The 27,076-nt window shown below is 37.7% G+C and overlaps 1 protein-coding gene and 1 pseudogene across 3 annotated transcripts in view; one reads left to right on the top strand and one right to left on the bottom strand.

The window, feature by feature from the left end:
- UNC13C (unc-13 homolog C) overlaps positions 1–27,076 on the top strand; it is a 601,702-nt gene that overhangs the window by 65,185 nt on the left and 509,441 nt on the right. The gene's annotated exons all lie outside the window — the stretch shown is intronic.
- LOC114206461 (transcription elongation factor A protein-like 8) lies at positions 26,330–26,676 on the bottom strand (annotated as a pseudogene).

Consider the following 27,076-nt stretch of genomic DNA (forward strand, 5'->3'; position numbering starts at 1 on the left):
CACTCAAATAATTAGCATCCAGATTAAACATAGAACATTATCAGCACCCCAAATGCCAATATCTGTTGTTAAATTCACCTGTGTCAATTTTTTGTAATTTTTAGTTCTAGGATTTCATTTGATTTGTTTAATGTATCTTTATGTTTTATTATGAAAGTCTCCATCTCATCATGTATTTCTTTCAACATATTTATCATGTTTAAAAAAAAAGTCTGTCTTGAGAACTCCAATATCTGGATAACCTATTGATTTGTTCCCATTGTTTTTTTTTTTAATTTTTTATTGTTATGTTAATCACCATATATTACATAATTTGTTTTGGTGTAGTGTTCCATGATTCATTGTTTGTTCATAACACCCAGTGCTCCACGCAGAACGTGCCCTCTTTAATACCCATCACCAGGCTAACCCATCCCCCTACCCTCCTCCCCTCTAGAAACCTCAGTTTGTTTTTCAGAGTCCATCATCTCTCCTGGTTCGTCTCCCCCTCTGACTTTTTGTTCTTTTTTTCTTGATTTATAGTTATTTGGTCCTGTCTCCTGGCATGCTTGGTTGTGTTTGATTGAATCATTGTTACTCTGTATGAAAGATTGTACAGGTTTTAGATGATCTTATCTTTGTCCACAAATTATTCATTTTTCTTCCAGGATACAATTAAAGGTCATGTTGCTCTATTAGAAATTGGTCTATTTCCAATTTTACTCTGTTTCTAAGAGTAGATTTCTTCAGGGATTTCAGTAGAAATCCTAGGGTTCTTAGCAGTTGTCTCAGTAAGTTTGGGCTGTTATAACAAATTACCATGGACTGGGTGATTAAACAACAAACATTTATTTCTCACATTTTAGGAGGCTGGAAATCCAAGATCAAGGCACTAGGAGATTTGCTGTCTGGGAAGGGGGGCTGTTTCTTGGTTCATAGATGGCCATTTCTTTTTTCTATATCCCTACATGGTGGAGAGTAGAGAGCTGGAGCAAGCTGTTTCTTGACTCTTACAAGGACATCAGTCTCGTCCATAGGTCTCCATCCTTACAATCTCATCTAATCGTAACTGCTTTCCCAAAACTCCATTTTCTAATACCAGCATGTTGGGGAAAGGGTTTAACATATGGACTTTGAGGGGACACACACAACAATGTTCCCTTTCTTTGGAGGGTCCTGACTTTTAATTTTTATCTACCCCAAACCACAGAAATACTGAAATATCTGCTTGGCTTTTTAGTCTCTCTGCAGTTGCTTTCTGTTTGGTTTCTTGGTGTCTCACCCACAAATGTGCAACTTAGGAATTGGCAAATGCCTCTAGGGGAAATTGCATATAGAATTTGGGGCTTCCTATAATGTTCCTCCTTCTGTCTGGAATCTTGTCCCCTTGAATCCCAATATTTTGGTCATTTTCTAATGCCTTCAGTGGGAGGGTTAATCTGATATTAGCTACTCTGTCATTTCTGCATTTAAAACTCTCCTCTGTTTTAAATGCAGAAATCAAACCACATCACTCTTTTGCTTTAAACTTCCGAACAACTGCCCATTGCATTTAGTATAATCAGTATGGGTCCATACCATGACCTAAAATACTGTAAACAGTCTGCAAAAGGCAATGAGTAACAGAACTGGATAAAACACCATCGTCTTTTGATTCCCAGTTCAGGGCTGTAACAATTTTGTCTCTTGATGGGGCTTTGCCATTGTGAAAAGCCAAATTTTAATTTTGATGGATTGAATGGGATTCCTCCTGGTCCCTGGTTAATTTGTTGGAAACATATAGGACTTAATTGTGTACTATTTGTATTCCTAGTGCCTATCACACAGTACCTACACCATGGTAGGTCTTCAGTATTTATGAAACTGAGCTAAATAAAAAGCTTTTATATTACCTGCTCAGAATTTATATCAGTGCCAAAGTTACTGAAGGCTTCAGACTATCTGAATTTAATCATTATTTAAAGAGAAATATAGACTAAATTTAATAATTTTGAAACTAGAGAATACTTCCTTCATGTTACATGTATGGAAACTGAGGTTCCTACAGGTTGACTGACTTGCTTAAGGTCACATACTTGGCTGGTAGTATAAGGGGAAAGTAGAATCCCAGTTTCCTAATTCACAATTACTTATTATTTTTACTGCCTTTCTTTGCTATGTTGTTGTATTAGAATAGATGGTCTATGAGTGGGAGTCCCCCACTCCTTCCCCTCTTTTTATGGTTATAGTTTATAAATATTTTTAAAACAGAAAAACCTATTTTTTTTTACAAAATATAGTAAAACTAAACTAACATAACTAAAATCTTATTCATAATTCTAGTATATAGACAAGATAAAGGAGTTACTTCAGATTGAGGGCAGGTGCAACATGGATTCCTTGCCATCTGCCCTTCCTCATTCTCTTGCCCATGAGTCCACTTCTTCTCGGTAACCTAGAGAACCAAAGAACAGAATTTGAAAAATGATGGTAGAGTGAATCACTTAAAATATTAAACCACCTGACTTTGCTTAGTGTTTTTGCATTATAGAATTTTTGTGCATATTTATTTCATCTGAAGCCCATTGCATTCTGTGTGAGGTATCTAAGACATGGAATTTTAATATGTCCATTTAATAGGTGAGAAAACCAAGAATAAGGGTAAGCAAATTTCTGCAAATTATGACAATAAAGAAATGAATGAAGTAACATGAAAGTATCATGGCTTGGAGTCCAGTATCCTTCCTTCCATATGCAAGTGCAATCAATGCATATCAACTTTTACCAGACCCTTCCTAAATAATTACTTGGAAACTAGAGGCCCAGTCTAAAAGAGTTTGTGTTACAGTATTTTTATTAAAATTCAGTTTTCCAACTTTCAAAGAAGATGTAAAAGGGTGTCCAGAAGCACTTGAAAGCCTCATGTTCCGGCTGAAGGATTTTCAAGTTGAAAACTTTAGTGCTGTTGTGGAACTTGCTCTTGTACATCCCTCATGATGCACGGAGCCATTACTCACCTGCTTGCTTCCCCTTACCTCTTGAAGCATGTCTACACACCTGTGAATATACTGCTTAACAAAGAAAGACTAACCTCCTTTTGTGAGTGCAAGAGCAAAACAAATATTAAATTATAATAAATACCTTTTCATTTCTTTCTTTTTTTACTGGAAAGAATGAAGCAACATTGTCTTTATTGAAAGAAGACACAATAATGTATATGGGAAATCCCACAGAATCAATTAAAATAATTTAACAAACTGATAAGTAAATATAGCAAGGTCTCAGGATACAAGGCCAACATACAAAAATCAATTTTATTTCCATATACTAGAAACAAATAATTAGAAAATTAACCTTAAAAACATTTAAAATACTATTAAAATATAGTATTTAGGAATACATTTTTATTTTTTAATTTTTAAATTATTTTTTAGATACAGATTGGGTTGCTTTATTATATTTTATTTTATTTTACTTTACCTATTTGAGTATAGTTGACATACAATGTTATATAAAAGACATATAAAACTCAATACCAAGAAAACAAGTGATCTGAGTAGGGAGCCTGAATAGACATTTTTCCAAAAAAGACATACAGTTGGCCAACAGACACATGAAAAAATGCTCAACATCACTAAGTCATCAGGCAAATGTAAATCAAAACAACAATGAGATATCACCTTATACCTGTCAGAATGGCTATCATAAAAAATATAAGAGATAACAAGTGATGGCAAGGATGTGGAGAAAAAGAAACCCTTGTACACTCTTGGTGGGAATGTGAATTGGTACAGCCACAGTGGAAAACAGTATCGAGGTTCCTCAAAAAATTTAAAATGGAAATACCAAATGATCTAATAATTCTACTCCTGGGTATTTACCAAAAGAAAATGAATATACTAATTTGAAAAGGTAAATGTGTACTATGTGTTTATTGCTGCATTATTTATAATAGTCAGATATAGAAGCAACCCAAGTGTCCATTGATAATGAATGGATAAAAAATATGTGATGGGATATTATTCAGCCCTAAAAATGGATGAGAGCTTGCCATTTATGACAACATGAATGTACCTAGAGGGTATTAGGCTAAGTGAAATAAGTCAGACAGAGAAAGACAAATACATATGATTTCATTCATATGTGGAGTCTAAAATACAAATGAATAAATAAAAAGCAGAATCAGATCTATGAATACAGAGAACAAACTGATGGTTACCAAAAAGGTGAAGGGTTAGAGGGATGGGCAAAATGGATGAAGGGCAGCGGGAGATACAGGCTTCCAGTTATGGACTGAATAAGTCCTGGGAATAAAAGGTACAATATAGGACATATAGTGAGTGATATTGTAATAGTGCTGTAAGGTGACAGATGGTAGCTACACTATGGTGAGCATAGCATAACATATAGCGTTGTTGAGTCAGTCACTGTTATACACCTGTAACATTGTGTATCAACTATAATGAATACATTTTTTGTGTATCTTGGAGCATTAAATAAAAACACATCATTTTAAATGTTTAAATTAAATACTTCTGATTCTGCTGTTAAGAAAATGTCTTTCCTTCTTTACATCTCTCCATCCTACTCTCTTCATATGCTTCGAACAAGAATCACAGGAGTGTTCATTCAGTCCTGGTGATTCCTGCCTCATCGGGAGGGAAGAAAGAAAATCTGGTTGGTTCTCCTGAATAGCAGTATTCTCTGCTGCTGTTGTTACCATAGTACTTGTGTCACTATTGGAAATAAGCAATCCGTTGGCCAGATGCAGTACTAGTGTCTTGCTGGAAGCCTGTTGATGGCTTTATCAGATCAATCCTCCTTGTTATGACACCTGTTGTTCTGGAAGAAGGCAAATCCTGTGTTCTGTGACTGAAGTTCATGGTCTGGCAGCTTCTCAGGGTAGCAGTCTGAGAAAGACCTTCTTTCCACCAGTGTTTTGGTAGCAGTGGTTGCTTCATGCCCATTGCAGACCTGGGGTCCAACCACGATGGCTATTTGATGACTCACTCATATACACACTCATATAACACATTCACACAGAGACACACACGAGTTGTACAGTCACACACACACAGACACACAGACACACAGACACACACACACACACACACACATACCCTGACACACACACTTTTCCCTAGGGATGCACCAGGGTGACTGAGCACAGCCTACTTTCATCACCTTAATATTTAGGCCTCTCACAGCTGAAGTCTTAGCTTGTTGGACCAAAAGCACACTGTATTTCCTGACCAAAGTAAATAATATTTCTTCCAAGAAAAAGCTGTATCTGGTGCTTATGTATAGAACATTTTATAGTTTTGTGTGTATTTATTATTTTATTTGAAAACACAATAATATTTTTTATAGATTAAAAAAAACAAAGCTCAGGGACATTAAGGGACATTGCCCAAGGACATGCCACTTTTATAAGACAAACCTCTCCTTCTCTCTTATATTTCCTCCAATTTAGGGTGCTTTAATTAAAAAATATTACAAATTATTCTAATGTAAAAATTATTCAGACATAAAATGTAAAAGAATATTATGAGTATCCATGCACTCACCACCCAGTTTAAGCAATAAAATACTGCAGATAGAATTGAATCCTCTGTGTATCTCCCTCCAACCACTTTCATCTCTCTTCCTAGTAGGCAGCCATTATTCTGTATCTGATGCTTATCATTTTCTTACATTCTTTAACTTTTTACTACATATGTATGTATCCTATAAACATTCTTGTACATGTCTTGTACATGTCTCCCTAGAAGAGAGCCTCCAAGGAATATATAAGAAATAGCACAGAGGATCATAGGGGAAGGGAGGAAAACTGAATAGGAAGAAATCATAGAAAAAGACAAACCATGAGAGATCTTGACTCTGGGAAACAAACTGAGGGTTGCTGGAGGGGTGGTGGGTGGGTGATGGGGTAAACGGGTGATGGGCATTAAGGAAGGCCTGTGATGTGATGAGCATTGGATGTTATATGCAACTGATGAGTCATTGAACCCTACATCTGAAACTAATAATGTACTATATGTTGGCTAATTGAATTTAAATAATTAAAAAAAGGTATATATGGAAGAATGTGACTATCCAGTCATGGAAATTCACATCTTCAACATAACTTGATATTGTCAAATTGCACCCTAAAGTTGTACCCAGCTACACTTCCCTGGCAGCATTTCAAAATGCATAAGTAGATACCATATCTCTGACAACTTTTTGTATAATTCTGTTCTGCCAATCTGATGGAATTGTTAATTCATAATTTTGTCCTTTTCTAACAGACTATTTGTTCTTCTATCTTTGAGTTGAAGAAATTCTTCATATACCTTGGATTATAATCTTTCATCATTTAAATTGTCTAATGATATCTTCTCTCAATCTGTGACATTTTCTTCCACTCTTTTTGGGTGACTTTTGATAAGTTTTGTATTTACTGTAGTATAATTTAACATTTTCTTCCTTTATGAGATGTTTTTTGGGGGAGAGGGTTATTGAAGAACTCTGTCCCTACCCTAAGGCCATATAATCTCTTAAATTTTCTTCTAAAAATTTGAGAATTTTAATTTTTATAATTCTCTAATTTTTCTAAACTTTTAAAGGAATAACATGAAATGGAAATTCAATTTTCTTTTTCTTCACATATGTATATAGTTATCTCAACATAATTTATTCAATCTTCCATTCTTTCCCCACTGATTTGTGATGCTACATCTGGCTGTTTATGCAGGGTCTATTGGAGACTCCCCTATTCTGTTCCATTGGAGTATTTGTCTCTAAACCAAATCCACAATCTTAATTATTTTAACTATTACATGAAGTAATATTTATTATAGCTTTGTTTTTTGTTGGATATTTTTAGCCCTTTGCTCTTTTGTAGAAATGTAAGAATCTGCTCAAATTCAATGAAAAACACCATGGATATTTTGATTGTCATATTATTTCCATCACTCTATATTGCCCTTTTTGTACAATAAAACTCTTCATTCTCTTTATCTATTTTTTTCTCCAATTTATGACAATATGATTTTGGTCTCCTTGAGGAGGTCCATTTTGCAGCTAGATTTGTGTTTGTGTGTGTATGTGTGTGTGGGGGGGGCTAATGTATCCAGTAAATGATAGGGCTACTGGTATTTGCCTTAAGGAGCAGGGTGTGGGTTTCAGAATTTAGATAACTAAAAATGACTACTCCCATCAGCCCACTTTAGAATTAACTAAAAAGCCAAAGACATAATTACACCTCAGTGGGTAAATGTCAGAAGGTTAAGTTACATCCTAAGAACGATTATCCTCTTAGCATCATTCAGACTCTTTCTTTGGTGTGTGATAGCCCACAGCGGGATGCTGTTGAAAGAACACTGACTTTATAATTACTTGCATCTTCTTCAGACACAGAATTTGCAACTTATGGGTTGATGGGGAATCGCTTATTTGAGCTTGTGTTTCCTATCTGTAAATGAAGATAATAATATGCAGCTTACAAATGAGATAGTAAATGTGAAATGCTGTCTTCTGTGTCATAGATGTACAATAAAACATTAATTTCCTTCCTCTTTAGAAGAACTAAATTCAGGATATTGTACCCAAATCTTTGCTGAGAAGCAAGAAGAAGCATTATTTGCAGGTGATTTAACTCCTTGTTGAGCTAACGACAGTAGTGGCTCAATTAATTTTTAATGGCTAAGATGATTTCTTTTACATTATGTAAAAATGTTAAGTGAAATAAGAAAGGCTTTAGAATAATACATTTCTTTTTTAGAATCCTGACTTCACTCTTTACTGCTTATGTGATCTCAGGAGAAGTCAGGTTTCTTATTAAAGATATTGAGATAATTCCTTTAAGGTCTTTATAAAAATTAAAGACATTTTAAAAAGTAGATTCAATTTTGCACTGCACTGTCTGCTAGAGAGTAAGTGCTTAATAATTAGTAGCTTCTATTTTTACTATTTTATAAGACCGAGCTTTCAAATGCATTGGCATAGAGGAGGAACTTATAAATCTTCCTACCTTCTTTAGAACAATCTCATTGAGATATGTGCCAATAAACAATAACTCATTTTTTGCTTTGAAATAAATTGAGCCCTAACACCTGAAATTTTTCATTGTACCTTTCACAGAGTCATCATTCAATAAGCACACATAGGATAAATGGGATAATGGAAAATAGATATTTATTTATCTCAATTATTGCTGTCAGAGGTATGGTTGACAAACTATAATCTTATCAGACACCTGAAAAGATTAGCAAATAAATCATTAATAAAACACTTTCAACTCTAGGATTCTAATGGCATAGAACAAAGGGAAAAGTATCCTGGACCTCCTCAGGGTTAAGCTGGAAGAAAATTCTGATGGACAAAGCGCCATCAAAAGAAATTCAAGAAAGGACATGGACACATTTTCATAATCTCTTCCACAAAGAAGCAAAAGGATTTAAAAATTTAAAAATCCACCACAAATGTTCCCTTTTTGGCAAAGCACAAAAAACATGAAGAAAGCTACATCAAGGCACATCATAAGCAAATTGCTCCACACAAATGAGAAATTTTTATAAGTTAATTTTATTATATTTTGTATTTAATAGAGTACATGGTGATTGGGGGAAGACTATAAACAATATAATTGGTAGTGTTTTTCTAGCCCAAACCCAGCTTTTGGATCTTTTTTCCTTCTTTGTTAGGTATTGCAGGACCTGTAAATATTGCCACCAGCTTTCTCTCCTGGGTGCTGATGCGCGCTCCACCCCCTCCCCCACGCACAAGTGTGCACACACCTGCAGCCTGATGCTTGTTGATGACTGGGGCTCCCACTCCCAATTTTCCCTGTGCCGGCCCAGATCTCAGTTTGCTTCCTCCCACCTGAGACCCTGCCTCAATTGCCTTGCTCCCCCGCCCGGTCTGCTACACATTAGCATCCAGGTGCCGGCAGGCTGGAGCTATGGCCCTCCAGTCCCCGCTGGTTGCGTGGATGAGGAAAACTCTAGAAATCCACAGGAAGCGTAAGTGGGTGGAGAAACTAAAACAGGCCCTGGGGCGGGCCCTAAGGAGGGAGGTGAGAGCGGGCTCCAAGACCTTGGGGAAGTGTTGGGGAGAGGAAGTGGAGGCTCCAGGTGAGCTAAGGAGCCCAGGAGAGTACAGAGGAGGTGGGGAGCCCGCTGTCCAGCAGGGACAAGAACGGAACCTGTGTTGTCTCAAGAGCTAGGTGGACCAAGCCTTGGGCACTCTGGGAGGGGGAGCAGGTAAGGCAGCAAGCTCTGGAGGGGAGGCCTGAAAGCCCCTCCTCTCTACCCGTTTACCCCAAGTGACCCTCAAGTACCTAAATAACTAAATTTAGTTCCCTCTGGGGGCTGGCCTCCCCAGCAGGAGTGGTGAGGCTCAAGGGCAACCAGACAGCCCTCCACACCCATTTGCTCAAGTCTGAAATGATCTTAATAGCAAATAAGACCTTCCACTTCCATACTTAGAAGATTGAAATTATAACAGAAAGGACAAAAGATTCCTGACCCCAAATGAACTCATAGTAGCGTGTAAGTGACTGAAATATGACCTGTTCCAACACTGATAGAGGGAGGGAAAAGGGACACGTCCCCTAGTTTGGAAAAGCGCCCTGAAATGAGACGCTGTGGTTCTAAAAGACCCATATCCCCAGTCTCACCCATTTCTCCGGGGATAGTTTACCTGAAATCAATCTCAGACCGAGGGAAATGGCCCGGGCAGATTTACTGGTGTGAGCGATGGTGGTGGTGTTAGCTGCAGTGTGGACCACTCGATTACTTCATCTGCCTGAGATTTCACCTGAGACTTTTGTGTAGACATATTTCACAAATCTCTGTGTTGCAAAATACCCCCAAGTATTCAGTTCCTCAGAAGATAATATTCCTGGGCATGAACTCAGGCAAATATGTTCCAAAAGGGACAGACATAAACATGAAGTCTTTAATTATATTGGTTCTGTAGTTAAATATAACACTATTTTTCTGAGTCTGCAGAATCTTCTCCAGAATGTCATTTTTCCCCTTTGACTCAACTTCATTTTCTCAGCCTCCCCTGCCAGGACTGTGGGGATGGCCTCTTTCCAGAGTTTGGTTGCCAGGTTATGGAGACTTGGAAATCTCTTCAACTGGTGGAACACAGATTTTTTTTCAGCCCCTTTAAAATGTCTAACATAGGGGGTGGAGCAAGAGGGCGGAGGAGTAGGAGACCTAGATTTCATCTGGTCTCAGGAATTCAGCTGAATAGGGATCAAACCATTCTGAACACCTACGAACTCAACAGGAGATTGAAGATAAGAAGAGTAACAACTCTCTGAACAGAAAAATGACACTTTCTGGAAGGTAGGACGTGCGGAGAAGTGAATCCGAGGCAACATTCGGGAGGATAGATGGCGGGGGAGGGGACCTCCATCGGCCGCTTCTGGCAAGTGATAGAGCCGCGGAGCACAAAATTGGACCTTTTAGAAGTTGGCTCCGCTGAGGGACGTTGCTCCAGTGGCTAAGCAGGGGGTGGAACCCTCGCGGGACAGTGTGGTCTCAGGACCCTCAGGGTCACAGAAAAACCGGGGGTGCCTGAGTGCGGCAGAGCTCCCAGGTATTGGAGCGGGGAAGCCGGCTGCGGAGACGGAGCCAAGGCGCGGGCACTCAGCTCGGGGTTGCCATAAACTGTGATCCGCGGCCCAGTTGGGCCATTGCTCCTCCAGCAGGGACCCAACAAGCGGCAGAGCTGGGGAGACTCCCCTTCCTCCCCCGGGAGGAGCGGCGCGGGAGCGCACCGAGGGATCTGCTGGGTTTGGAGACTCCACACGGGGTCGGGAGCCAGAGATACAAATGCTCGGTGACAGGCCGGGTGAGCATGGAGTGCGGCCGGAGACCTGGGAGACAGGAGTGATTGCTTTTCTCTGGAGGCACACTGAGGAACAGGGCCCCGAGTTCTCGGCTCCTCCGGGCAGAGATTGGAAGGCAACCATTTTCGCCCTGGTCCTCCAAAGCTGTACCGAGAGCTTGCAGGGAACAAAAGCTCCTGAGAGCAAACCGGAGCAGCTTGCTTAGCCCGGACTCACAGGTCGGGGCAATTCCGCCTCCGGCAAAGACATTTGGGAACCATGGCAACAGGCCCCTCCCCCAGAAGATCAGCACGAACAGCCAGCAAGCCAAGACCAAATTTACCGATCAAGGAGAACGGGAGAACTCCAGCGCTAGGGGAATACTGCACATAGAATTCATGGCTTTTTTTTACCATAATTCATTAGTTTTTCAAAGTTCATTTTTTAACTGTTTTTTTGAATTTTTCTTTTTCCCTTTTTCAAACAACATCTTATCAATCCCTTTTTTAAAAAAACTTTTTATTTTTCATTTTTAGAGTCATTTTTATCCCTTCATAGTAGTTACCCTTATTTTTGGCATATATATATAAGTTGTTCTCTCTTTAAAATTTTGAGATACAATTTCGTCTAACAGATCAAAATATACCCTAAATCACTAGTGTATGGCTTTGTTCTATTCTCCTGCTTGATCACATTCTCTCCCTTTTTTTTCTTTTTTCTTTTTTTCTTTTTTTTTTAAATCTTTCTTTTTAAAAACAACTTCTTATCAATTCCTTTTATAAAATCTTTTATAATTTTCATCTATACAGTCATCTTCCATCCTTTCATTGTATCAACCCTTATTTTGTACATATATGTCTTTCTTCCTTTAAAATGTTAGCAGGCACTTTCTTCTAACAGACAAAAATATGCCCAAAACCTCGTGTGTGGCACTGATCTTTGCACTAGCCTGATCATATTTGATCATATTCTGATTTTTTTGTTTTTGTTTGTTTTTATCTTTTTCTTTTTCCTTTTATTTTCTCTTCTTTCTTTCCCTTTCTTGTCCCCTGGTTTCAGGTCTTTTCTGATTTGTATAGAGTATATTTGCTGGAGACGTTGTTAACCTGTTAGCATTCTGTTCTCTCATTCATCTGTTCTCCTCTGGACAAAATGACAAGATGAAAAAAATCACCTCAGCAAAAAGAACAAGAGGTAGTACCGTCTGCCAGGGACCTACTCAATACAGACATTAGTACGATGTCGGACCTAGAGTTCAGAATCATGACTTTAAAGATACTAGCTGGGCTTGAGAAAGTGTAGAAGTTATTAGAGAAATGCTTTCTGAAGAAATAAAAGAACTAAAATCTAACCAAGTCAAAATCAAAAAGGCTATTAATGAGGTGCAATCAAAAATGGGGGCACTAACTGCTAGGATAAATGAGGCAGAAGAAAGAATCAGCGATATAGAAGACCAAATGATGGAAAATAAAGAGGCTGAGAAAAAGAGAGAGAAACAACTACAGGATCACGAGGGCAGAATTCAAGAGATAAGCGATATGATAAGACAAAAAAACATTAGAATAATTGGGATCCCAGAAGAAGAAGAAAGAGAGAGAGGGGCAGAAGGTATATTGGAGCAAATTATAGCAGAGAACTTCCCTAATGTGGGGAAGGAAACAGGCATCAAAATCCAGGAGGCACAGAGAACCCTTCTCACAATCAATAAAAATAGGTCAACACCCCGACATCTAATAGTAAAACCTATGAGTCTCAGAGACAAAGAGAAAATCCTGAAAGCAGCTGGGGAGAAGAGATCTGTAACCTACAATGGTAGAAACATGAGATTGGCAAGAGACCTATCCACAGAGACCTGGCAGGCCAGAAAGGACTGGCATGATATCTTCAGAGCACTAGAGAAAAATATGCAGCCAAGAATACTATATCCAGCTAGGCTATCACTGAAAATAGGAGAGATAAAAAGCTTCCAGGAGAAACAAAAACTAAAGGAATTTGCAAACACAAAACCAGCCCTACAAGAAATATTGAAAGAGGTCCTCTAAGCAAAGAGAGAGCCTAAAAGCAGCATAGACCAGAAAGGAACACAGACACTATACAGTAACAGTCACCTTACAGGCAATACAATGGCACTAAATTCATACCTTTCAATAGTTACCCTGAATGTAAATGGGCTCAATGCCCCAATCAAAAGACACAGGCTATCAGATTGGATTAAAAAACAAGACCCATCGATATGCTATCTGCAAGAGACTCATTTTAGACCCAAAGACACCCCCAGATTGAAACTGAGGGGGTGGAAAACCATTTACCATGCTAATGGACACCAAAAGAAAGCTGGGGTGGCAATCCTTATATCAGACAAATTAGATTTTAAACCCAAGACTGTAATAAGAGATGAAGAAGGACACTATATCCTACTTAAAGGGTCTATCGAACAAGAAGATCTAACAATTGTAAATATCTATGCCCCTAATGTGGGAGCAGCCAATTATATAAGGCAATTAATAACAAAAGCAAAGAAACACATTGACAATACAATAATAGTGGGAAACTTTAACACCCCCCTCACTGAAATGGACAGATCGTCTAAGCAAAAGATCAACAAGGAAATAAAGACTTTAAATGAAACACTGGACCAAATGGACTTTACAGACATATTCAGAACATTCCATCCCAAAGCAACGGAATACACATTCTTCTCTAGTGCCCATGGAACATTCTCCAGAATTGATCACATCCTAGGTCACAAATCAGGTCTCAACCAGTACCAAAAGCCTGGGATTATTCCTTGCATATTTTGAGACCACAATGCTTTGAAACTAGAACTCAATCACAAGAGGAAAGTCGGAAAGAACTCAAATACATGGACGCTAAAGAGCATCCTACTAAAGAATGAATGGGTCAACCAGGAAATTAAAGAAGAATTAAAAAAATTCATGGAAACCAATGAAAATGAAAACACAACTGTTCAAAATCTTTGGGATACAGCAAAGGCAGTCCTGAGAGGAAAGCATATAGCAATACAAGCCTTTCTCAAGAAACAAGAAAGGTCTCAAATACACAACCGAACCCTATACCTAAAGGAGCTGGAGAAAGAACAGCAAATAAAGCCTAAACCCAGCAGGAGAAGAGAAATAATAAAGATCAGAGCAAAAATCAATGAAATAGAAACCAAAAGAACAGTAGAACAGATCAATGAAATTAGGAGCTGGTTCTATGAAAGAATTAACAAGATTGATAAAGCCCTGGCCAGACTTATCAAAAAGAAAAGAGAAATGACCCAAATCAACAAAATCATGAATGAAAGAGGAGAGATCACAACCAACACCAAAGAAATACAAACAATTATAAGATATTATGAGCAACTCTATGCCAGCAAATTAGATAACCTGGAAGAAATGGGTGCATTCCTAGAGATGTATCAACTACCAAAACTGAACCAGGAAGAAAGAGAAAACCTGAACAGACCTATAACCACTAAGGAAATTGAAGCAGTCATCAAAAATCTCCCAACAAACAAAAGCCCAGGGCCAGATGGCTTCCCAGGGGAATTCTACCAAACATTTCAAGAAGAATTAATACCTATTCTCCTGAAACTATTCCAAAAAATAGAAATGGAAGGAAAACTTCCAAACTCATTTTATGAGGCCACCATTACCTTGATCCCCAAACCAGACAAAGACCCCATCAAAAAGGAGAATTACCAATATCCATGATGAACATGGATGCAAAAATTCTCACCAAAATACTAGCCAATAGGATCCAACAGTACATTAAAAGGATTATTCACCACGACCAAGTGGGATTTATCCCTGGGCTGCAAGGATGGTTCAACATCCGCAAATCAATCAATGTGATACAATATATTAACAAAAGAAAGAACAAGAATCATATGATCCTCTCAATAGGTGCAGAAAAAGCATTTGACAAAGTACAGCATCCTTTCTTGATCAAAACTCTTCAGAGTATAGGCATAGAGGGTACATACCTCAATATCATAAAAGCCATCTATGACAAACCTACAGCAAATATCATTCTCAATGGGGAAATGCTGAGAGCTTTTCCCCTAAGATCAGGAACGTGGCAGGGATGTCTACTCTCACCACTGCTATTCAACATAGTATTAGAAGTCCTAGCCACAGCAATCGGACAACAAAAAGAAATCAAAGGCATCCAAATCGGCAAAGAGGAAGTCAAACTCTCACTCTTCGCAGATGATATGATACTTTATGTGGAAAACCCAAAAGACTCCACCCCAAAACTGCTAGAACTCATACAGGAATTCAGTCAAGTAGCAGAATATAAAATCAATGCACAGAAATCAGTGGCATTCCTATACACAAACAACAAGACAGAAGAGAGACAAATCAAGGGGTCGATCCCATTTACAATTACACCCAAAACCATAAGATACCTAGGAATAAATTTAACCAAAGAGGCAAAGGATCTGTACTCAGAAAACTATAAAATACTCATGAAAGAAATTGAAGAAGACACAAAGAAATGGAAAAACGTTCCATGCTCATGGATTGGAAGAACAAACATTGTGAAGATGTCAATGCTACCTAGAGCAATCTGCACATTCCATGCAATTCCCATCAAAATACCATCCACTTTTTTCAAAGAAATGGAACAAATAATCCTAAAATTTGTATGGAACCAGAAGAGACCCCGAATAGCCAGAGGAATATTGAAAAAGAAAAGCAAAGCTGGCAGCATCACAATTCCGGACTTCCAGCTCTATTACAAAGCTGTCATCATCAAGACAGTATGGTACTGGCACAAAAACAGACACATAGATCAGTGGAACAGAAGAGAGAGCCCAGAAATGGACCCTCAACTCTATGGTCAAGTCATCTTTGACAAAGCAGGAAAGAATGCCCAATGGAAAAAAGACAGTCTCTTCAACAAATGGTGTTGGGAAAATTGGACAGCCACGTGCAGAAGAATGAAACTGGACCATTTCCTTACACCACACACAAAAATAGACTCCAAATGGTTGAAAGACCTAAACGTGAGACAGGAGTCCATCAACATCCTAAAGGAGAACACAGGCAGCAACCTCTTCGACCTCAGCTGCAGCAACTTCTTCCTAGAAAGATCACCAAAGGCAAGGGAAGCCAGGGCAAAAATGAACTCTTGGTATTTCATCAAGATAAAAAGCTTTTGCACAGCAAAAGAAACAGTCAACAAAACCAAAAGACAACCGACAGAATGGGAGAAAATATTTGCAAATGACATATCAAATAAAGGGCTAGTATCCAAAATCTATAAAGAACTTATCCAACTCAACACCCAAAAACAAATAATCCAATCAAGAAATGGGCAGAAGACATGAACAGACATTTTTCCAAAGAAGACATCCAAATGGCCAACAGACACATGAAAAAGTGCTCCACATCACTTGGCATCAGGGAAATACAAATCAAAACCTCAATGAGATACCACCCCACACCAGTCAGAATGGCTAAAATTAACAAGTCAGGAAACGACAGATGTTGGCAGGGATGTGGAGAAAGGGGAACCCTCCTACACTGTTGGTGGGAATGCAAGCTGGTGCAACCCCTCTGGAAAACAGTATGGAGGTTCCTCAAACAGTTGAAAAGAAAGCTACCCTACGATCCAGTAATTGCACTACTGGGTATTTACCACAAAGATACAAATATAGGGATACGAAGGGGTATGTGCACCCCAATGTTTATAGCAGCAATGTCCACAATAGCCAAACTGTGGAAAGAACCAAGATGTCCATCAACGGATGAATGGATAAAGAAGATGTGGCATATATACACAATGGAATATTATGCAGCCATCAAAAGGAATGAGATCTTGCCATTTGCAATGACGTGGATGGAACTTCGGGGTGTTATGCTGAGTGAAATAAGTCAACCAGAGAAAGACATGTATCATATGACCTCACTGATATGAGGAATTCTTAATATCAGGAAACAAACTGAGGGTTGCTGGAGTGATGGGGGTGGGAGGGATGGGTGGCTGGGTGATAGACATTGGGGAGGGTATGTGCTATGGTGAGCGCTGTGAATTGTACAAGACTGATGAATCATGGATCTGTACCTCTGAAACAAATAATGCAATATATGTTACGAAAAAAAAAGAAGATAGCAGGAGGGGAAGAATGAAGGGGAGTAAGTCAGAGGGGGAGACGAACCATTAGAGACAATGGACTCTGAAAAACAAACGAGGGTTCTAGAGGGGAGGGGGTGGGGGGATGGGTTAGCCTGGTGATGGGTATTAAAGAGGGCACATTCTGCGTGGAGCACTGGGTGTTATGCACAAACAATGAGTCATGGAGCACTACATCAAAAACTAATGTATGGTGATTAACATAACAATAAAAAATATTAAAAAATAAATAAAATGTCTAACATAATACAACCGTGGTCAGCACAGTGACTCAGCCACTGAAAATATTTTTGATCCATGACATATGTGTTCGAAAGCTGTCTAGTTCTTCCCTCTCTTCCTAATTAGGACACTGGCAAGTGCTGGAAAACAGTGCACCAACCCACTCTCGAGTCCCTCATCTTTTTAGTGCTTTTAATTCTTTTTAATGTATTTTTATGTTAATAATCTCACTTTATGCAGTGCTAGTAGAGTAGGCAGCACAGGTGTCATCTTCATTTGACAGATCAAAAAGGTAAAACAAGGCACAGCAAGGGTTTGTCTTTGGTCACAGAGTAAGTTGGGAGTCAACTTGGATCTAGAAGTGAGGTCAGATTCTTGGGATGGTCCCCTGACCCAAGAGTTATACAATTTCAGATCTTTGTAGCTAGACCTGCCGAGCTCCCCTGAATCTCACTATGCCTGACCTACAGGTGAGGTTTGGAGGCACCCCGCCCCCATCCATTAGGAGTATCACTCAGCCAGTAGAATGGGTGTAGATGGACTAGCTGCAGTCTGTCCGTCTCTGAACCAGGGGCTAATGGGAAGTAGGAAGTAACCAGACTTGCATTTTTTTTTTCATATAACCATTTTAGGTTCTCAGTCTGGTACTTGCAGTAAACAATATTTTCAAAATAACAAGTATCAGCAATGGACAGAATTTTCTAAATAAACATTACAGTTAGAAGTCTAACGTATCCAGGTACTTTGGCTTTACTTACACCAGGGGCTTGCTAAAGATCCTCTATCGAGGGTGGCTGTGCTTTCTCCCTCAAACCTTGTTCTGGGTCTTGATCAGTTTTTCTTCTGTCATCCTCTGTACTCTGTGTATGTGTGTGAGAGCAAAGAGGGTGCGTGTATATGTGTAAATTTTTTTCAGTCTATCCAGTGTCTGGTTATTCCATTACAATGGCTACAAAACTTAATCTTTTTTTTCTCCTCCACTCTATCCTGAAAGATTTTTATCTCAGATCATTTACTCTGCTGCTTATATCAGCCTCCCACTCCCCCTCTTCAAGAAGAGGGAAGCTATTTCTCTTTCAAGAAATTTTATGGTTTAGGTGGGAAAGATCTGGCTCCCTGCAGAGCCCTGAGAGGAAGAGCCAAGAAAGAAATAATTCTGTATTTCTGGCATTTTCTGGCTGCCCAAAGCATCCTTCTACAGCTGACATTGTTAAAATTTCATCAAAGGCATTGGTCAATCAGGCTACAGGGTTTTTTTTTTTTAAAAACTATAGGAGTCATATTAGCATTTAAGATATTTGTCTTTTTTCTGCATAGAATATGGTGTATATTATCTCTTTTGCATGTTATATTACTGAAAACTCATATAGTCCCTAAGATAATTGAAAATAAATTTTAAAATGTAGTTTGACACTCCTGACAGACTCAAAAGCATTTTTCAACAAAAATGCATTTTGAATAAAAAGACACCTCCCATTCTTGCATAGGGTGACTCAAAATTATAAAGATTTCATTTTCCCTAAGTTAATGTATTTTTATTTTTAACTTCAAAAAGTTTTGATATAATTGACATACAACACTGTATAAGTGGGATAGCATAATCACTTGGCTTTTATATAGTGTGAAAAAACCATAATTAGTTAACATCCAGTATTTCATATATGTATATAAAAAGAACTCAGGATTTCCTCTTAAAGACTTCATATATGCCATACAGTGGTGTTAACTATAGTCATCATATTATATATTACATCCCTTGTACTTATTAAAACAAAGTTTGTATCTTTTGACCACCTTCATCCCATTGCCCTTCTGGTGACCACAAATCTGATCTTTTTCTAGGAGTTTGGGTTTGTTTTTTAGGTTCCATGTATAAGGACATCGTAGAGTATTTGTCATCTTCTGAATTATACAACTTAGCACAAGGTCCATCTGTGTTGTCACAACTGACAGGATTTCCTTTTTTATGGCTAAATAATATTCTATTGTATGTATATAAGCACACAACTTCTTTATCTGTTCATCTTTCGGCAGACACTTAGGTGGTTTCCATATCTTGGCTATTGGTGGTAATGCTGCTATGAACATGGGGGTGCAGATAGCTTTCAACATAGTGTTTCAATTTCCTTTGGATATATTCCCAGAAGTGGAATTGCTAGGTCATATGGTAGTTCTATTTTTATTTTTTGAGTAACCTCGATATGTTTTCCATAGTGGCTGTACCAATTTACATTCTACCCACAGTGCATAGGTTTCTTTTTCCTCCCCGTCCTCACCAGTGTTGGCTGTCTTCTTATCTTTTTGATAACCATTCTAACAGATGTGAGCTGATACTTTGTTATGATTTTGATTTGCATTTCCCTGAAGACTAGCGATATTGAACACCTCTTCGTGTTTCTTGTTAGCCATTTGTATATCTTCTTTGGAAAAATGTTCAGATCTTTTACTGTTTATTTTTTTTTTTTTGAAGTGTAGTTGACATACAATACTATATTTCAGGTGTACAACATAGAGATTCAACATTTATATACATTATGATCAGGGTAAACATAACATCCGTCAACATACAAAGTTGTTACATGTTGACTAAATTCCGTATGCTGTATCTTGTATCACGTGTCGAATTTATTTTATAACTGGAAGTTTGTACCTTATAATTCCTTTGTCCTATTTTGCCCATACTTCCACCGCTCTCCCCCTTGGCAACCACCAGATTATTCTTTGTATTTATGAGTCCACTTCTGATGAGTATGAGTACACATTTTAGGATTATTCTAGTTCTGTGAAAAATGCCATTGGTATTTTGATAGGTAATGTATGAATCTGTAGATTGCTTTGGATAGTATGGCATCTTAATGATAGTTAATCAATGAACATGGTATATCCTTTTGTTTGTGTTGTTTTCAATGTCTTTCATCAGTGTTTCATAGTTTTCAGACCACAGGTCTTTCACCTCCTCAGTTAAATTTATTTCTAGGTATTTTGATACAATTGTAAACAGGATTTTTCTCTTAATTTCTCTTCTACTTCATTATTGATGGAAATGTAACAGGTCTCTGTGTATCAATTTTGTATCCTTCAATTTCACTGAGTTCATTTATTCTAATATTTTTTTGATGGAATCTTTAGGGTTTTCTGTATCTAGTATAATGCCATCTGCAAATAGATAGTTTTACTCCCCCCCCCACCCCCCAATTTGGATGCCTTTTCCTTTTCTTGCCTGATTGCTGTGACTAGGACTTCCATTATTATGTTGAATAACAGTGGTAAGGGTGGACATCCTTATCTTGTTCCTGGTCTTAGAGAAAAAGCTTTCAGCTTTTCACTGTCAGTTATGAATACGGGTTTGTCGTATATGTCCTTTATTGTGTTGAAGTGTGTTTTCTCTATGCCCTTTTGTTGAGAGGTTTTATCATAAGTGGATGTTAAATTTTATCGAGTTCTTTTTTTGCCTCTGTTGATGTGCTTGATTTTAATCTTCCTCTTTTTTAATGTGGTATATTATCATAATGTGTATTATATCATATCAATTGACTTGCAGATAGTGAACTATCCTTGCATCCCTGGAATAAATCCCACTTGATTGTGGTGTATGACCTTTCTAATGTATTTTTCAATTTGGTTTGCTAATATCTTGCTGAGGATTTTTACGTCTGTGTTCATCAGGGATATTGGCCTGTAATTTTATTTTATTTTTTTGTTTTCTTTTTTTTTTTTCCTCCTTTTTTTCTTTTCTCTTCTTCCTCTTTGTCTGGTTTTGGTATCAGGGTAATGCTGATCTCATAGAATGAGTTTAGAAGCATTACTTCCTCTTGAGCTTTTTGAAATAGTTTAAGAAGTTATATGTATTAACTCTTTCAATGTTTAAAATTTATCTGTGAAGCCATCTGGTCCTGGACTTTTGGGAGTTTTTGGATTACTGATTGAATTTCATTACTAATCATTCTGTTCAGATTTTCTATTCTTGATTCAGTCTTGGAAGATTGTATGTTTGTAGGAATTTATTCACTTCTAGGTTGTCCCATTGGTTGACATATAATTATTTGTAGTAGTATCTTACTACCCTTTGTATTTCTGTGGTATCAGTTTTAACTTTTTTTTTTTCATTTTTGATTTTATTTATTTGGGCCCTCTCTCATTTTGATGAGTCTGGCTAAAAGTTTGTCAGTTTTGTTTGTTTTCAGAAAAAAGCAGCTTTTATCTTTTTACTTATTTTTTTAGTCATTCATTTCTGCTCTCATCTTTATTTTCTTCTAACTTTGGATTTTGTTCTTTTTGTAGTTTCTTTAGGTATAATGATAGATTGAGATTTTTCTTGTTTCTTGAAGTACTCCTGTATAACACTGTAAACTCTCTTAGAATTGCTTTTGCTGTGTCCCACAGATTTTGGACTGTTGTGTTTTTATTTTCATTTGTCTCAAAGTATTTTTGATTTCGTGGTCTTACTAGTTGTTTTAGTAGTATGTTTATCCTTGTTTTTTGTTGTTGTTGTTGTTGTTTTGTTTCCTAGTTTCTTTTCTCTTGTAAGAGACTCCTAGTTTCATACCATTGTAGTCAGAAAAGATGCTTGATATGATTTCAGTCTTCTCCAATTTATTGAGAACTGTTTTGTGGCCTAACATGTGATCTGTCCTGGAGAATGCCCCATGTGCATTTGAAAGAATGTATTCTGTTTTCAGATGGAACGTTATGTATATAAGTCCATCTAGTCTACTGTGTCATTTAAGGCCACTGTTTTCTTACTGATTTTCTGTCTGGGTGAATTATCTATTGATGGAAGTGGGGTGTTAAAGCCCCCTACTATTTTATACTGTCCATTTCTCTTTATGTCAATATTTTCTTTATGTATTTAGATACCCCTATGTTGTGTACATAGGTAATTATAAGTATTAAATCTTCTTGGATTGATTTATAACTAGGTAATACCCTTCTTTTTTTCTTGTCAATCTTTATTTTAAAGTCTGTTCTGTCATGTATATAACTGCCTCAGCTTTCTTTTGGTTTTCATGTCTTTTTCTATTTATTTTCTTTATGTGTCTTTAGATCTGAAGTGAGTCTCTTGTAAGCAGCATATAAATGAGTCTTTTTAAAATTCAGCCACCCTATGTTTCTTGATGGGAGCATTTCATCCCTTTCCATTTTAAGTAGTTATTAGTAGATACATACTCCCTGCCATTTTGTTCTGATTGTTTTTGTAGTTATGTTTCTTTCTTGCTCTCTTCCCTTATTATTTGGTGAGTTAGTGTTATATCTGTATTCCTTTCTCTTTATTTTTTGTGTATCTATTTCCAGTATTTGGTTTGTGGTCATCATGAGGTTTATATATAATATCCTCCATATAGCAGTCTATTTTAAGTTGATGGTTGCTTAAGTCCAAGTGCATTCTAAAAGCACTACGTTTTTACTCCCCCAACATGCTTTATATTTTTGATGTCATATTTTAGATGTTATTTTGTGTATTCCTTAACTAATTATTATACGTCTAGATGATTTTTACTATTTTTGTCTTCTAACTTTTGTAGTAGCTGTGTAGGTGATAGGTCTACTACATTTACTATATGTTTATCTTTACTAGTGAGACTTTCTTCCTCATAATTTTCTAATATCTAATTATGGCCTTTTCTTTCCTGTTTAAAGGAGTACATTTAACATTTTTTAAGGCTCATTTGGTGTTGATGAACTTGTAGCCTTTGAGAAACTCTTTCATCCCTCCTTTAATTCTGAATGATAACCTTGCCAGATTTAGTACTTTTGGTTGGAAGTTTTTTTTTCTTGCACTTGTGCTCTTGTTCTCTAGTACCTTGCACTTTTAAAAAAATATATATTTTGTTATTTGAGAGAGCAAGAGAGTGAGCAGGGGGAGGGACAGAGGAATAAGCAGACTCCTCACTAAGTAGGGAGCCTGTTGCTGGGCTCAATCCCAGCACCCTGAGATCATGACCTGGGCTGATGTCAGACACTTAACTGACTGAGCCATCCAGTTGCCCCAGTACTTTGCACTTTTAATATGTCATGCCAGTCCTTTCTGGCCTGTGAAGTTTCTGCTAAAATATCAGCTGATAATGTTGTGGGAGCTCCCTTGTATATTATAACTAGTTTTTTTTTTTCTGGCTGCTTTTAATATTTTCTCTTTAACTGTTGGCACATTGATTATAATGTGCCTTGCTGCAGGTCCTTTTGGGATTCATCTTATTTTGGATTCTGTGCTTCCTAGGCTTGGGTATCTCTTTCCTTCATCAGGTTAGGGAATTTGTCAGCTATTTTTTCAGATAGGTTTTTGACCCCTTTCTCTTTATCTTCCCCTTTTGAAGCCTCTGTAATGTTGATACTACTATATTTGATGTTACCCAGAGTTCCCTTAAAATATCCTCATAACAGCTTTTAGCTGTTTTTAGTGGTTAATTTCTACTATGTTATTTTGTAGATTGCTAATCTGATCTGCTATTGATTCCCTCTAGGGTATTTTTCAATTATTGTATTTTACAGCTATTATTAGTTCTTTTTATATTTTCTATCTTTGTTGAAGTTCTCATTATGTTCATACATTCTTGAGTTCATTGATCATCTTTATAACCAGTACTTTGAACTGTTTATCTGGTATTGCTCATCTCCATTTCATTTAGTTCTTTTCCTGAGATTTTGTCTTTTTCTTTTATTTGGGCATATTCCTCATCTTGCCTAATTCTGTTTCTGTGATTTAGGTAGATCAGTTAGCTCTCCCAGTCTTGAAGGACTGGCTTTATGCAGAAGGTGTCCTGTGGGGCCCAATAGCACAAATCCACCTGGGGACCTAAGCCAGGTACCCCAGGATTATCCCCTGTGTGGCCTGTGTACACTCTTCTATTGTGGCTCGTTCACAACTGGTGTGGAATCTGGTGTGCAGAGCTGTTCTCTGGCATGGCTGTCTGCAAGGTCTGGCTACAAGTGCTATGGACCAGCTGGTGAGCAGAACTGACCTCTGTTCCATCTAGCTGAGAGGCCTGGCTGCAGCTGTCTTAGGCATGCTGCATGGCTTGCCATAAGGTTCAGCTGTGACTATTATAGGTGTTCTAGAGTGTGGTGCTGGACCCCCAGGATGATGGTGCTTGGGATGGGCTCTGGTGGCAGCCAAGGCTATCTGCCAGGAGCACTAGGGTGGGAAGCCACTTAGGAGGGTCTCTGGTGCTTTTTGATGGTGCCTGCCAAAAGCGCTGGGGCAGGGAGCTGCTTGGGAGGATCTCTGGTGCTTGGGTGGAGTCTCCATTTCCTACTGCCCTCTATCTAGCTCTCCTGAAGAAAAACCCCACTGGTTTTCAAGGCCGACTTTACAGGTGTTTGTCTTCCGAGTGCCTGTCCCTAGGGCTTTGAAGACCAGTTTGGAACTTGCGACTCCTCTTCCTCAGCCTTCCTGCTTGTGTGTTGTCACACCAGAGATGTGGTTATTGGCAAAACTGTCTCTGCCCCTTCTACCCATCTCAATGTGCTTTTTCTTTATTTCCTTAATTGGTTTTAATCTGTTCCTCTATAGTTTGTTCTCAGAGATAGTTCTATATGTAATTGTAGGTTTTGGTATGTCCGTGTGAGCTCAGGATCCTTCCACTCCACCATTTTGATTCCATTTGCCCATTTTTAAATTGGATTGGTTTTTGCTATTGAGTTGTATGAGTTCTTTATGTATTTTTGGTATTAATGCCTTATCAGATAAATTGTTTGCAATTTTTTTTCACATTCCTTAGGTTGATAGTTTTGTTGATAGTTTTGTTGATAGTTTCTTTTGCTATGCAAAAGCTTTTTAGTTTGATGTACTTGCCCTTGTTATATTTTTTTACTTGTGCTTTGGGTGTCATATCCAAAAGCCTTTCCAATACCCATGTCAAGGAGCTCTCTTCTTCACTTTTCTTCTAGAAGTTTTATGGTTTCTGGTCTCACATTTAAGTCTTTAACCCATTTTGAGTTAATTTTTGTGGGTGGTGTAAGATAAGGGTCTAGTTTCATTGTTCCAGATGTGAATATCCCATTTTTCCAGAACTATTTATTGAGGAGACTGTCTTTTCTCCATTAAGTATTCTTGGCTTTCTTCTCATATATGGTAAACTAATATTGACCATATATGTATGGGTTTATTTCTGGGCTTTTGAATCTGTTCTATTAGTCTATTTGTCTGTTTTTATGCTAGCACCACACTATTTTGATTACCCCAGCTTTATAATGATAGCTTGAAATCTTCTTTCTCAGGATTGTGTTAGTTATTTGGGGTCTTTTATAGTTACGTATAAGTTTGATTGTTTTTTTATACCTCTGCAAAAAAAAAAAAATCTTAAAAGCAGCTAGAGTGTAATAGACACTAGCAGACCCCAATCCAAGAAATGTTAAAGGAAGTCCCTCAGAAAGCAGCAAAATCCTATTACAAAGAAATAGAAATCCACACAAATGAATGAAGAGTGCTGGAAATATCAACTACTAGAAAAACATGTAAGTTGTTGTCTCTGCTTATAAAGGGTTTAAACCTATTAGGGAAGTAAAAGTCTTGGTTGGAGGAATTATAATTCAACAAAATTGGCCTAATTTATCATTAAAGTTTACATATTCAGAGAATGTATTTTATTTTTTTTCTGTAATAATTCAGTTTTATTACTCTGGCTAAGAGATCCGAAGGTAGCTTGAGGTTTACATTTTTTTTTCATAGTTCTTCCGTCAAGAGTTTAGGTGCTACGTTGCCATTATAAGATGGCTGCAAATTATTTGATTCTTACTTATAAAACTTTAATTTTGCATGTGTATGTGACATGTGTTCATGAAAAAATACATATAAGCAAAATGAACTCACATCACACAGAAATAAGCACTTAAGTTTTTGATATATGTGTGTATACATATATGCATGTGCACACAGTACTTGGGATTTAATTCTACATATGTGAACTGGCACCAAATATACTGCTATGAAACCCGTTATGTTTTACTTTACAATATAGAATGAATATATTTTCATGCATATGTGTATGAAACTTTCCAATTGAAAAACAGACCTGGAGAGTGGGTCAAAATACAAAATCTGATGAGATTCTAGTACCAAGCAAACTCCCTAAAACAAAATTTCACCAGATGATTAAAAGTAAAATGAAGATCAAAGATATATCAGAAAATGCTAACAGAAAGAAAGCAAGGGCCAGATTTTAATATCCGACCCCCCCCCCCAAATCAAAGCCTAAAGCACAGAGGATAAGGATGACTGCATGAATGCCTTTGCTTCCAGTGCATCATCACAACCTTGTTTCTTACTCTTATCTCTCCTTTAAGTCTTTCCAACTCATCTGTGCCTCTTATCAATTCAAGGTCCAAATGGCTCCTGGGAATGTCCTCTTTAAACCCCCAGTCAGGTCGGGTCAGTCCTCCTCTAAGATTTCCTTCTGCTTCCTTGCTTACACCTTCTTTGGAAGGTTGAGGATTTCCTTCTGCTCCTTTGGTACATCTTCCAAAGAGCAGTCTGCCTCGGCCTTTAGCATATTCTGTGGTTTTCCTTCATTTTCTTCAGAAGACTTTTGCATGTTGAGTAGTTTTCTGTTATTTCTTTTGAACAAATTAATCCTGCAGAGATCCAGGGGATTTTCCTCCTTCATCCCTCACTTGATTTGTGTTGTGCACAAAAGAGCAAGAGTCCTGAAAGCATCCAGGGCACTTTTCTTTCTCCAAAAATATGGAGCTCAAGAATGTATTGTTTTAACCCATGATCTAAAAGACATTTAATGGAATTAGAATAGACCTTACTTTTAAGAACTTTATTTCACAGCAACCTCTCAAAAGTATCTTGGCTTCCGTATATCAGAATAATGGCTTAAAATGCTGTCCCTTCGTTCTCAATATTAGTAACTACCTAGTGGATTTTATGGTTGATATGCGTTAAACTCTTCAACATATTTCTCCTCTACTCACCCTCCCATTGCTGTA

The sequence above is a fragment of the Eumetopias jubatus genome, unplaced genomic scaffold (assembly GCF_037043125.1).
Source record: "Eumetopias jubatus isolate StellerSeaLion01/CBP00866 unplaced genomic scaffold, mEumJub1_p1.0 scaffold_7, whole genome shotgun sequence".
Classification (NCBI taxonomy): Eukaryota; Metazoa; Chordata; class Mammalia; order Carnivora; family Otariidae; genus Eumetopias; species Eumetopias jubatus.